Source organism: Anthonomus grandis, chromosome 2, assembly GCF_022605725.1.
Source record: "Anthonomus grandis grandis chromosome 2, icAntGran1.3, whole genome shotgun sequence".
In the NCBI taxonomy this organism is placed as follows: Eukaryota; Metazoa; Arthropoda; class Insecta; order Coleoptera; family Curculionidae; genus Anthonomus; species Anthonomus grandis.
In genome coordinates, this window is record NC_065547.1 from 44,822,607 (window position 1) to 44,835,526 (window position 12,920).

The window sequence follows — 12,920 nt, forward strand, 5'->3', positions numbered from 1 at the left end:
AAAAATAAATGCCGGCCTGGTAATTATCTTATTATAAGACGTGCGTCCTTGGCGTTTGTAAGGTCGCATTCAAGTCCAGTTTGCTTCATGATTGTATTAATTGTTGTGGGCAGGTTTTATGATCCAAATGTTTTCGTCACACAAAATGTGTGTTGTCGGTAATTTAGTAATGGTTTTCTCGTTGTGCCAGTATTCAATTTTTTCATTTTGAATGTTACGAAAGCAGTACTTTGGCGCCCAACACTGAGGGACATAGAAGTGGCAAAATACGGAAATCTGGTGCATAAATTATTTATAATATGATCAAGTCTGAAGAAGTTTCTGACAAAATTTATTTGCTTTTTAATAATCCATTAATAGTCTAACTTCAGACAATTTTTTTAAAATTTGTTTATATAGAATTTGGTAATGATTCGTCCGTTATACCAGAATTTGTTATCCTATATTATTAGCTAGTGCGAAATTAATTTTTTCTTAAATTTCAACAGTTTTTGCCTCGTCCAATTGACCTAATGTGTGTTTAAGTAAAACAAGCGTTACGAATCAACCATTGCAAATTAGTTAATTTTTGTGGATTTTCAGCTGAACCGAGTTTTTCTTGGTAGGAATCATTTTTCTGGTGCATGTTTGCATTTATTTTTTAATTAAATTTTGCATAGATTTAAATCTTTTAATATTAAAAAATATTTTACTCACTAGTTTTAAAGAAGCTCCTAAAGCAAGTAATTTGAAATTTGATATACTATGAGAAGCACTACTTTGGCGCCCAACAGTGAACATGAAGTTTCTGGAGAATTTGTATTAATTTTTGAAAATAGTTTAAGGTAACATAAAATATTTAGAAATATTAAAAATTATTTGTTTTTATAATAATTCATCAACGTTTGTGTTTTTATAGTAGCATTTTAATATTATATAAATATTTAAAATTCGAATATTTGACGAATATATTTAGTCACTCTTTATAAGATTACGTAGATATTCAAATTGAATATTAATATATACTTAATAGACATTTAAAGGACAATGAAAAAATACCTAAAATTTGCTCCTTGATCTTTTTTTTTATTTTACTATATAACAAGTTGAGTAAAAAGGTATAGTGTAAAAGTATAATGTTTTGACAAGAAAATGACAAAAAAAATATTTTACCTAGTGCCATAAAATAAAGTGGTTATTCCAACTTAAGCATTGTGCCAAACACAAATGTATTGATTAAAAAACTTGAAGATTAAATACAAAAACACATATAGTGTTTTCAATTATCTTCTTTTTTTGCTCCAGACCTCCATAGTAGACTACTTTTGTTTACTATAAATTTGTACGTAAAAAATAGTTTAACTGCCTAGAAAAAAAAATTATTACAACTGCCTGGTAGTATTGACAACAATTGTCTAAAAAAATTAATTTTTGTCTTTTTTTCTTGTCAATTGAAGTTCAAAATAAAATGAGAAAAATGCAGTTTCGTAAATAAAACTACTTCCAAAGGACGAAAAGTTACTTCAACTACCTAGAAGATTAAAAAAAAATTATTTTGACTGCACGGATCTTAATATTTACATCTATTTAGAAAACTTAAATCCTTACAACTAAAGCTCAATTTTAAGAAAAAAACTAGTTTCTTGTATAAAATTGCTTCCAATTGCTAATTTAACAATCAATATTTCGTTAAAACAGGGTGCTATTATATAATAGTAAAACAGTGTAAAGTTACCTTTCGTATAATTTCTCGTAAATTATTAAAATTTGAGTTGCCTAATGTTTAAATGGGTTACTAGGTATTATTTAAATTATACGCCATTATGACTTTACAATTATTTTAAGTGTACTATTAAATTTTTTAAATTAGATGAATAATGGAAAGCAATACTTTGGCGCCCAACAGTGAAGATTATAAGAAAGCTAGCTAATACATGCAAATCTATTGTGTACAGAAAACACATAAGTATTGATTTTTGAAAAATAGTTTATTGTAATACGGATTATATTATATAGTAAAATGAACTTACTTTTATAATAATTAATTAATTTTTTTTCAGACAATATTTTTCTGAATTTAATTGCGAGGAACTTAATAATTCTTCGTTCGTTATACCGCATTAATTTTTCGTAAATTTTAAGAGTAATTTAAAGTTCTATGTATCCTCTAACTTAATACTTTTAATATGTAATTTAATATGGTCAGGTGCACCTCAAATAAATTTTCTTTTCTATGTAATTTCGCTCTTTTACCTTAATTATCCAGGGAATCCGTAGTGAGCAACACTTACTACATAATTTAAATTTCTCTGTTTATATATAATCAAAATATGAGGCCTTCATTCAATAAATATATAACATAATACGAAGTTCATTTATGCTTTTATATACTCATAGCTCTACTTTTCGAAAATCCACTTTTAATTAAACACCATCCATATATGAGTTTTTCAACAATAAAAAAGCGCCAAAGTTCCACCGATCTGGCCCTACTATATACACGACCACTCTGGTGAAAATAAAAGGCAATATGTTGGCGCCCAGCTGTGAGCACGGAAACATCGGTGAGATGTCATAAAGATAAATAGGTTTTTATTAATTCTTATTATTTGTGCTACGTTCGGCTATTATGTAAGGTGGTCGACTGTAATAAACAAGGACAATTTTCTTTCTAATACCGGGTGTCCTCGTTTAACTGGTCAAAGATGCTAGAATATGTTCAGGAGAAGAGTTTCAGATAGGATATCAATGTTCGGATCTAAATTTTGAAAAAAATTATTATTTTCTACTGTATTAAAAATGCGTTTTTAATGAAATTTTTCAGGTTTTTAGTGGGAGTGGTGAGCCCACTTATTGCGGAATTGCACATGATTTTACTTTTCTAGAGACTTTTTGGAAAAAAAGTTTTGTTATTTATTGAAAAATTTGCATTTTTTCTACTAATTTTTTTTATTCTACTAATTTTTAACGAAAATGGCCTCTGAATTTTTGCGCTCCGATGCATCGATTTCGTCTAAAAAAAAATGAAATTCATACAAGGACCTTTCCGTAAAAAAAAAATTGGAATATTTTTGGAAAAAAAAAGTCTTGGAGTCATAAGAGTCATATAAAAACTTTTGGAGTAAAGAGGATTATATCATTTAAGATTCAGAAGTCACCAAAATTAAAGATTTCTAGAACAAGTTGAAATTCTATTACTTGATGGACATTTGTGGTCATAACTTGGGAACCACTGGAAATTTTTCTTTATATCTTTTTTACAAGTTACTGGAATTCTTGAGGATGAATTTTAGTATAAAAATGTTGTTCTAAACGCAAGATTTTAATAAAATGGGTATTTTTGATTGGGCTACTTTTTTGTTTTGTCAAAAATAATTGCACATAAAAAACTCCAATTATTCTCAAACAATCTGATATATAAACGTTTTTTATGCGTCAAAAATTTTTTGACTTACAGGCGATTTTGTTATCCAAGGTCTAAGAGCCATCAAACTTATATTATATATAAACTTATATATATAAAATTAATAATTTAATTTTATTTTTTAACGGACATTTGTGGTCATAACTTGAGAACCGCTGGCAACATTTTCGTAATTTTTTTATGACAAAACAGTGGGATTTCTGAGGATAAACCTGAAGGAAATTTGGAAAATAAAATCTAAAAATAAATATAAATATTTTAGAAAAATAAATGCCTTCATTGTATAGATTGCAATTGTGGAAAAAAAAACACTGTTCATAAAAAAATCATAAAAATTGTGATTTTTGAAATTTTATGGTTTGGTATTGAAGTTTTCAAAACACTCTAAATTAACTAACTCATTTTCTTTTTTATAATTTTGGATTTATTTAAAATGATCAAATCATCATCTCTTACTTACCATCTTTTACTAAAGATTTCCATTGAAAAGGTGCTTACACAAGATCCAACTGTGGAAACTAAAAAATTAATAGACTATTATATTTAGAAATAACTTTTTAATTAATTATTTTTTATAATTTATATTATTTTACAATACCTGTAGCAGAGACAATCGTTCTGGGTCTATATGTTGGGTGCCAAAATACTGCTTCTCATAACATAACTAATTTGTAGAAAAATTTACTTTTAATAAAAAAATTGATTATGTACTTTTATATATTTAAAAAATTATATTATTAAACTTATTTGGTTTTTCTTTGTGCTTTTAAAACGTAAATCTTGAATAATATATAAAGCTTTATTTATATTATTATATACGGCTTTAGCTCTTATTTTAAGGTTTTGGAAAAACCTTTTACCAAAAGGTAGTATTTTATAAAAAATATATAGAAAATAGAAACCTTTTTATACTTTGGCATTAAAAAAAATTAAGACAATTTACATATTAATTTATGCTATTAAGCTTAGTGTGAAAAATGTAACAGGCAATTTTTGGTATTTTTCCAGAAAAGGTATAGGGAAATTAAACTCTCGTAAATATATGTAAATAAACATAAGTGTTTTTTCAATTAAATTTTTTCGCGATAAACCTTACATGTAAAATAAACAGAAAAAAAAATTAATTCGGTTCAAATAAAATAATTAAAAAAAAAAAAAAAAGTAATGAATAGATAATAAAAATTAATTTTTATGGGAAAGCCAGGTTGCTCATTGCTTTTATTATTTATACTCTAATATTCAAAAGATCAATATTTAAGCGTGTGAGAGAGTATTTTCTCAATTGATTTTTACTATAATTAAAGTTATGTACTATTCAACAAAGTAAGTAACTAATTATGAATCCATCACAACAATACAGATTTTGTTTACATTTTACTAACTGTGCTAATAGTAAATTTCTCTAGACCGATTTGTTCCACCATATATATTTTGTCATATTCTAATTGTAATACATCCTCTACGTAACTTTTAACTCTGTTATCTACGTTTTTATCCCTGTGATATACAGGGTCCTGCAACAATGCGCCGGTCTTCCATAAAGCCCAAAAAAATAAGGTTAAAAATATCTAACCTCTTAAAAAAATGATGGGATCTGAAGCCTTAGGCTACCTAGTATACGCGCTAAATATGGCTGCTTTGTCATGCGCAGTTTGACTGCAATAATTTTGTTTTATAAAAAAAATCTAAAAATGATTACATCATTTAATTTCATCTTGATACTAGAAATGTTAATTCAATGTCAATATTGGACTTAATTGGGATTCTAAAATAATGGAGAATTACTTTGACTTAAATTATTTCGTTCTGTCATATAAAGGATGTTCGTAGTTGGCAATCATATTTTACGAATTTCAAAACTCCATTTCTCGCTTTTTTTAAATGGAACACCCTATATATTTTTTATCTATTTAATGAAGATTTAATACATGAATATTTTTTATTATGTAATTATATTACCTATCTTTAGTCGTTTTTAAAATATTCACGATAATAATTAAACAAGTATATTAAAAATATTTATCATTTTATTATTATTACTTTTCTCTTTTGAAATATTTACAGATGTTTCGAAAATATCATTAAAAAAGAAAATTTTGCAAAGATTTTAAAAATACAAAACAAAATATAGCGCTTATATGGATGGCGTTGATGGTTTGCAAAAGACGAAACGTCCTATTAAAAATCTAAAAACACCATCATTTGGCACGAAAAAAGTACCAATGCAAATTAGTTTAAAGTCAGATAAGGAATAAGGTCAGAAAAAATAACATCGATTTTTTAAAATTTCTCATTTTTTCGAATATCTCCGGAAGCATTCGAATTTTTTTAAAAGGCATATTGTTAAGTCAAAAATTCTCGCCTCAATTTAAACATCTTCGTATCTCTTATAGATCCCGAGATCCCTGAGAAATGTTCTGAATGCACAGTAATAAAATTTTGAAAATAAATATTCTAGATAATAATGAATGAAAAATCTCTTAAAATACATTTTTGCAATCAAAAATACTATTCAAAACCTGAAAATGCTTTTTGGCCAATTCGTTCTGTCGATAAGAACTACCGTAGTTTAATCACGATTATCTTGTATCTATTTATACTAATTATTTTAATTAAGGCATCCATAGACAGGAATTACTAGTAAGTGAGCTTTAGGTTGTTAAAATATATATTTTAAGATGAATGCTTTAACATACTCTGCCGCCAATGGAGTGCTGGTTTGCCGTGTAGTAAGTTCAAGACCGGATCTGATCAATTGTATTTGACTTTTTACTTTTTTGTTTCTATTTTTCTTCTTCTTTGTTTTGGATTATTTGTTAGTATATTTTAGTTTTTTGGTGAATTTCTGCCGAATTAGTAAAGGATACTTATATTTCAATTTTTCAAACACTCAAAATTAAACTTTCAATTCATTCTATAAAAAAATCACTTATAATATGAACTCTTTGAAATCTTATATATATATATATAAAAACCACTATGAACGTATTCATGGAACTGAAAGAACCAGTTTTTAAAAAGCGATACTTGAGCCTTGATAGACTATAAAAAATTTCAATAATTTATATTGTCGAAAATTATTACACACTAGCATCATAATACATTCTCTAAATTTTTCACAATTGGGTGCCATTAATATTATATCAAATTTTTAAGAAAAAATTACTTTTGAGAAATTTTAAAAATAGTATATTTATATACTTTTATAAATTTAATAAATTACGTAATTATATTTATTTAAATTGTTTGGAAATCAGTTATTTTCAGTCTTGATTATATATAAACTTTCTTATTTTCAATATTTTCTTATTTTGCTGACAATATTAAAAGAATATTATATTAACAACAGCTTTTCGGCAACATTATATACAACAAAGAAAAAACGAGGAACTTAAGTCATTGTAATTAAATTATTTATATACTTTCCAATTATATTTAAGTAATTTATATATTAATAATAATTAATCTTAGTATTGATTGCATAAACACAAACTATCAAACCTATATTTACAAATTAAGAAAAACTTTTCTCATGCATAACTTAAATGGCTTTGATATCCTTTGTGTTCCCTTGTGCTAAATTCTGGTTCTTCCTGACAAGAAAATGTACCCCGGCCAATGTACAGTTATCACCCGCACAATGATGTATTATAATCCCGTCAACACGATCTGCCATATGGCCCAAAAAACAGGAACGTGATAATAAATTAAAAGAGACATTACGAGGCCGGCAGCCAGTCTCGCCTCGGGATACTCGAAAACTTTTAAATTCCCTAATTAATGTCACATTTAAAACGTTTCCCGCTTCGTATAACGCTTTACCGATTTTTTGGTGCTAAACGAGAATAATTTCACATCAGCCCCATCATATATAGTTTCGAGTGACAAATATTTTTATTTGTTTGGGTCGTCGGCTGTTAACTTGACAAAAGACTAATGACCATAAACCTCTTAACACGGAAAGTCTTAATAAAGATGTTACAGGTTCTTGTTGGTAGGGTATCGAATTAGGCGCGCAGTTGGGCGCCCAAAATCTGGTTCTTTCGGTTCGGTGAATACGTTCATAATGGTTTTTGTATACATATGAGATTTTAAATATTAAGTTCCTAAAAATTTTTTTTATAAGAAAATATAATTTTAAGAGTTAAGTATTTTTTACTAATTTGGTACAAATTTACCAAAAATCAAAATATAATCTATATATTCTTGTGACCAGAGATTGTGCATTAGAAGTGGTATTTTATGGGTGTATTGGTTAGTTGTTTAAGAAAACTATTTGGTTCTAGTCAACGTGTCGATTAATATTAAATTCATCTTTAGGGCTCGGAAGTTGCAGTTCTCCATCATAAATTAAAAGAGTTTGTATGAAAGGGATAAAAATATAGATAACATCGGTGAGGGTTACTGACCTAGAGGATGTATTACAATTATAATATGACAAAATATGTAAAATGGCACAAACCGGACTAGAGAAATGTCGTCACCCTAATATTACAAGGTTGTATGTAACATTTTCAGGGAAATTTGGTTTGTAATATCACAAAGTTCCATGTGGTGAGCCCTACACTATAATTTTTGAAATAAATTTAAAGCTCACATAGAACTCTGGTAATATAAGGAAAACCAAAGTTGTATACCTAAAATTATGACAAAAGGATATATCATAGTTGTAAGTTAAACATAGAACCTTAGAATATAAATGTTTAATAAAATAATAAATATTACAGGGTTCTATATACTGACATAGAACCCTGCAGTTTATTTAAAAATATGGCATTAAATGAGACTGATATTATTGATGGCTACGGTTATGATTCTGACCAAGGCAAGGAATATACATTACCTGAAAAATCAAAAAAGAAAAAAGAATGCAGTTAAGATATTTTAAATTTTTATTTTATCTATGTAAGCATAGGTTTTTGAATTTTTAATCTCCTTTTTTTACTTTTTCACTTTTTATTGATTTTTGAATTAAAATTCGTTGGTTGTTATATTAACATTCCAATCCGATCCAGTAGCAGTGAAAGCGAATGTGAAGAGTCAGGCTTAGAAAGCCATTTAACTAGGTATATAAGTTATCATATTACTTTTTGATTATTAACTTATTGTTATGTTATATGTATATTACTTTAACCATTTTAAATTTTCTGTATAGTCAAGGAAAACGCAATAATGTATATTTATGTTTTGTTTTAGAAACAATCCTGGCTGCTTTACTAGCTCGTATAAGGCTTCTAATTCTGCAATGCAATTTAAAGTAAACAGCATTTTCATCAGCAAAATTTGAGATTAAAAAATCTTCTCATCCGTCTTCTGTAAATTGTTATTGTTTTATTTGGTTTTTTAAAACGATTTTTTTACAAGATATTAGCAAATTTTAAATTATTTCCAACAAAGTTTTAAATTCTTGTTTTAGAAAGGTTCCCGGTTGTTTCACTAGGTTAACGCTAAACACCTCAAAACAAAAAGTGCCCTCAGTAGAAGATGATAATATTGAAGACCCTGAAACAGAATATTATAATTCACATAACGCAGCAACCTCACATTATACTACGGATTCTAAAGAAGATAATTTGATAAATGAGACAAACAAAAAGTTAACACGCAAAAGACAAAAAAATATATCCGAATGGGCATGCAATATAAGAAAAACTAAATTTGATCGGGCCCTTGAATATATTTCTTCGCGAAAAAAGGTCGTTCCCGCCAGGGAGATTAAAAACAAAAAAGATTGTTTACAAAAATGCTTATTTAAATGCTCTCGAATAATAAGCGATGAACAACGAAAGGAGATTTTTAAAAATTATTATCTGCTTTCAGCTGTTGAAAAAAAGAACTATATTTTAAACACTACTAAAGTTGATAGTCCCTGGCGGAAAATTCAAGAAAAAAGAGAACCTTTAGATATTATTTTGAGTTAAATGGTCAACCAATTCAAGTTTGCAAAGAATTTTATACAGGAACTTTATGTATAAGTCAGAAACCAATTTATACAGCTCACAAAAATAAAACGGTGACTAACACATTGACTAAAAGTATACAGGGAAAACATCAGAAAAGGGTAACGTAACCTGAAGCTATAGATTTTGTTAAAGAGCACATAAACTTGGTTCCTGGTGTGGAATCACATTATTGTCGCAAGAATAGTAACAAAGAATATGTCGAAAGTGGATTAAGCATTAAAAAAATTATATGAACTTTATGTGGATTTGGCAAAAGAACGAGAAAAAGCTTCAGTTTCATTTTCTGTTTATAGGAAAACATTCTGCAATAATTTTAACATTGCTTTTCATAAGCCACGCAAAGACAGATGTGATACGTGCGAGGAAATAAAACTAAAAAAAATAGAAAATAAGATGGATGACAGTTTGGAAAAAAAATATGCTGATCATTTAAATGAAAAAGAGTACATGAGAAACGAAAAACCAGTTAGACAAGGATAGTGAAATCCCAATACTGTGCTTTGATCTAGAACACGTTTTAACGTGCCCAAAAGCTGATATAAAAAACTTTTTTTATAAAAGTAAACTAAATGTGTACAATATAACTTGACACCTCTCCATAGGCAAAAAAGTATACTGTGCTGTGTGGAGCGAAGCTTTACATGGAAGAAAGGGAAATGACATTGCAAGTGCGGTTTACAAAATACTTGATAAAGTTATGCAGGACAATCCAGAATTTACAGAAATTATTTTGTGGAGCGACAGCTGCGTTCCGCAAAATAGAAATAGTCTCATAGGCCTTAGTCACCTAATTCAAAAACACAACAACCTATCAAAAATCACAATGAAATTTTCTGTTCCTGGTAATGCTTGTATCCAAGAAGTAGATGCAATCCACAGCTCAATCGAAAGGTCATTAAATAAGGTAGAATACTATTCTCCTTTATCTCTTTTACGATACCTTTTAAAAGTAAACCTCCATAATCCATATACAATTATCCAAATGAAACAAGAAGATTTTATAGACTTTCAGTCTTTTTCAAGCCAACTCAACTACAATGCTGTGCCATTTTCAAAAGTAGTTTCTTTGCAGTTTTCTAGATCGTTTTTCGAACTCAAGTATAAAGATACCTTTAACCCCACAGAAAAATTTAAATCTCTAAATTTACATCAAAGAAAATTGAGAAAGGGGCATGTTACAGCTGAAACAGAACAACTAATTATTCCACTGGAATTAAAAAGATGCGATAAAGCTTTTTGATTTTTGATTCCCCTTGCATCAAGTAAAGTGGAGGCAATAAAGTCTATGTATAAATGGATTCCCGAGATGGACAGGCAATACTATGAAAGTATTTTTAGCCGTAAATAAAAGTTATATGCTTTGCTGTATATGTTAAATTAAATACTAATTTTGTGTTACAAAATTCTATGTTACATTTGGAAAAAAGAAAATTTATTTTTGATAAAACGGAATCCTATATTTTTTTTCAATAAATTATTTTTTGAAGAAAATGTTGTTTTTTTTGGAATTTTATATCAAAATAATGTATTTTTACTGTCCATTTAATTTTCTTGTTTAATAAAAAAGAAAAGTATTAATAGTTTGCGTTTTAGGAAAGTCCATTTTTTTAAATCGATTTTTCCTAAATTATCATAATTGTTACATACAACCTTGTAATATTAGGGTGACGATGTACTATTAGCATAGATCGTATAGTGTAAGTAAAATCTGTATTGTTATGACGAATTAATAATGAGTTTCTTATTTTGTTACGTTTACTAATTTAGAAAATACTGTGGCATACGCTCATATGTATATGAATCAAATATTGCTTGTTTAAATATTTAAGCTAGTGAGATATTACATATTTTCCAAACTGATTTTATCTATTAGTGACGTAATACCCAACTAAATAAGTAACTTAGTAAAGTGAAGTGTGGTCAGTATTAGCTCCTTTTTATTGTTTCGTTAGTTGTCTTTACGCGATTGAGTTTTTGTAGAAAATTCTGGTCTTTTAAGAATAAAAGAGCGTCAAAGTCTCATATAAAACTCAATCAGACTTACATGACGATTTTTTGTCACTATTTGTTTAACTTTAACATCTTAAGTTCAGTTGAAGATCTTGATGGCCGACCAAAACGACGCAAATTATTTTTTAACTGCTTTTAATTACAATAATAAGGAAGGATAATTTCCACAATTTTGGTACACTATAATAACTGCCCTTATTATCAAAGAGTAATTAAGGTATATAGGACTGGAAGAAGTTAAGATATTTATGTAATTTATAGGTTTATTCAATCCAATTAAGCCAATTAAGTTATGCCTAAAAAAATATATTTCTTGAAAACCAATTAACTTTCAAACTGAACCATTAAATATGGAGGATTTATCGATCAAATGTCTAATTAGAGAACTAAGGAATTATTTAGTAAAATAACGTACAATGAAAAATGTTTGTACATAAAAAAAAATAATTTAAAAAATTGTAATTTTTTGTTACTATTTTTATTCATGTCATCTTCGCCTTATTTATTTATTTATTTTATTTATCATAAATCCTATAAAGGCATATAAAAGTTCCATCAGAAGTCATCTATAGTTTAAATTACTAAACCTTAATTGTCAGTTATTTATTTATTTATTTATTTATAATCTTTTAAGGATACAGACAGGCAAACCTACAACAGTATCCATATCAAAATGTATACTAAGTTAACTAAAAACTAAAAAATACTAACTGAAAAACCAAAAAAATTCATTAAGAAAATTTTACCTACTATGGAACTTATATAAACATATAAAAAAGAAATGTTTTCTTAAACTTAAATATCTAAATCTCTGATAGAAGGGCGCTTTTAATTATTTGCTTCAGTTTTATTTCAGACAGGTTAAAAGAATCCAGATCTAAATCAGAATATAAAACATTGGCCTTACGCATCATCCTTATTATAGGAGAATTTTGAGCATGCAAAGTGTGTCTAAATGGGACCTTGAACAAATGGTTTACCCTAAATGCTCTCGGCGCTATATTAAATGAGATTTTGCTTAACAAATGAGGAGACTCTACTTTACCTGTTAATATTTTATAAAGAAACATAATATCAGATAAATCCTTTGATCCTGAAGAGTTAAAATATTATAATGATTTCTCACAGATGCAATACCAGTAAGCTAAAGCTGGTTACCATATTTGAATAAAAATGACTTCAAAAACCTTTTTTGTACCCTTTCGATTGCGTCTTTATAAATTTAATAATAAGGACTCCAGATTATTGAAGCAAAATTAAGCTTGCTGTGTACATAAGCATAATAGACTGTTAAGTATGTATTTGGATTTGAAAATAAGTTAGATTGTCTATTTATGAAGCCCAACATTTTAAAACTCTTTGAAATTGTTAAATTTATATGTTTTTCAAATGTAAGTTTATTGTCAAGTATCAAGCCTAGATCTCTAACCTCGTTTTCTCTATTTAAGGCACTGTTACCAATTCTGTAATTGTATTGAATTGGATTTTTATTTCTAGTGAAACTGATAACATTACATTTATTTGAATTTATAAACAAGTTATTT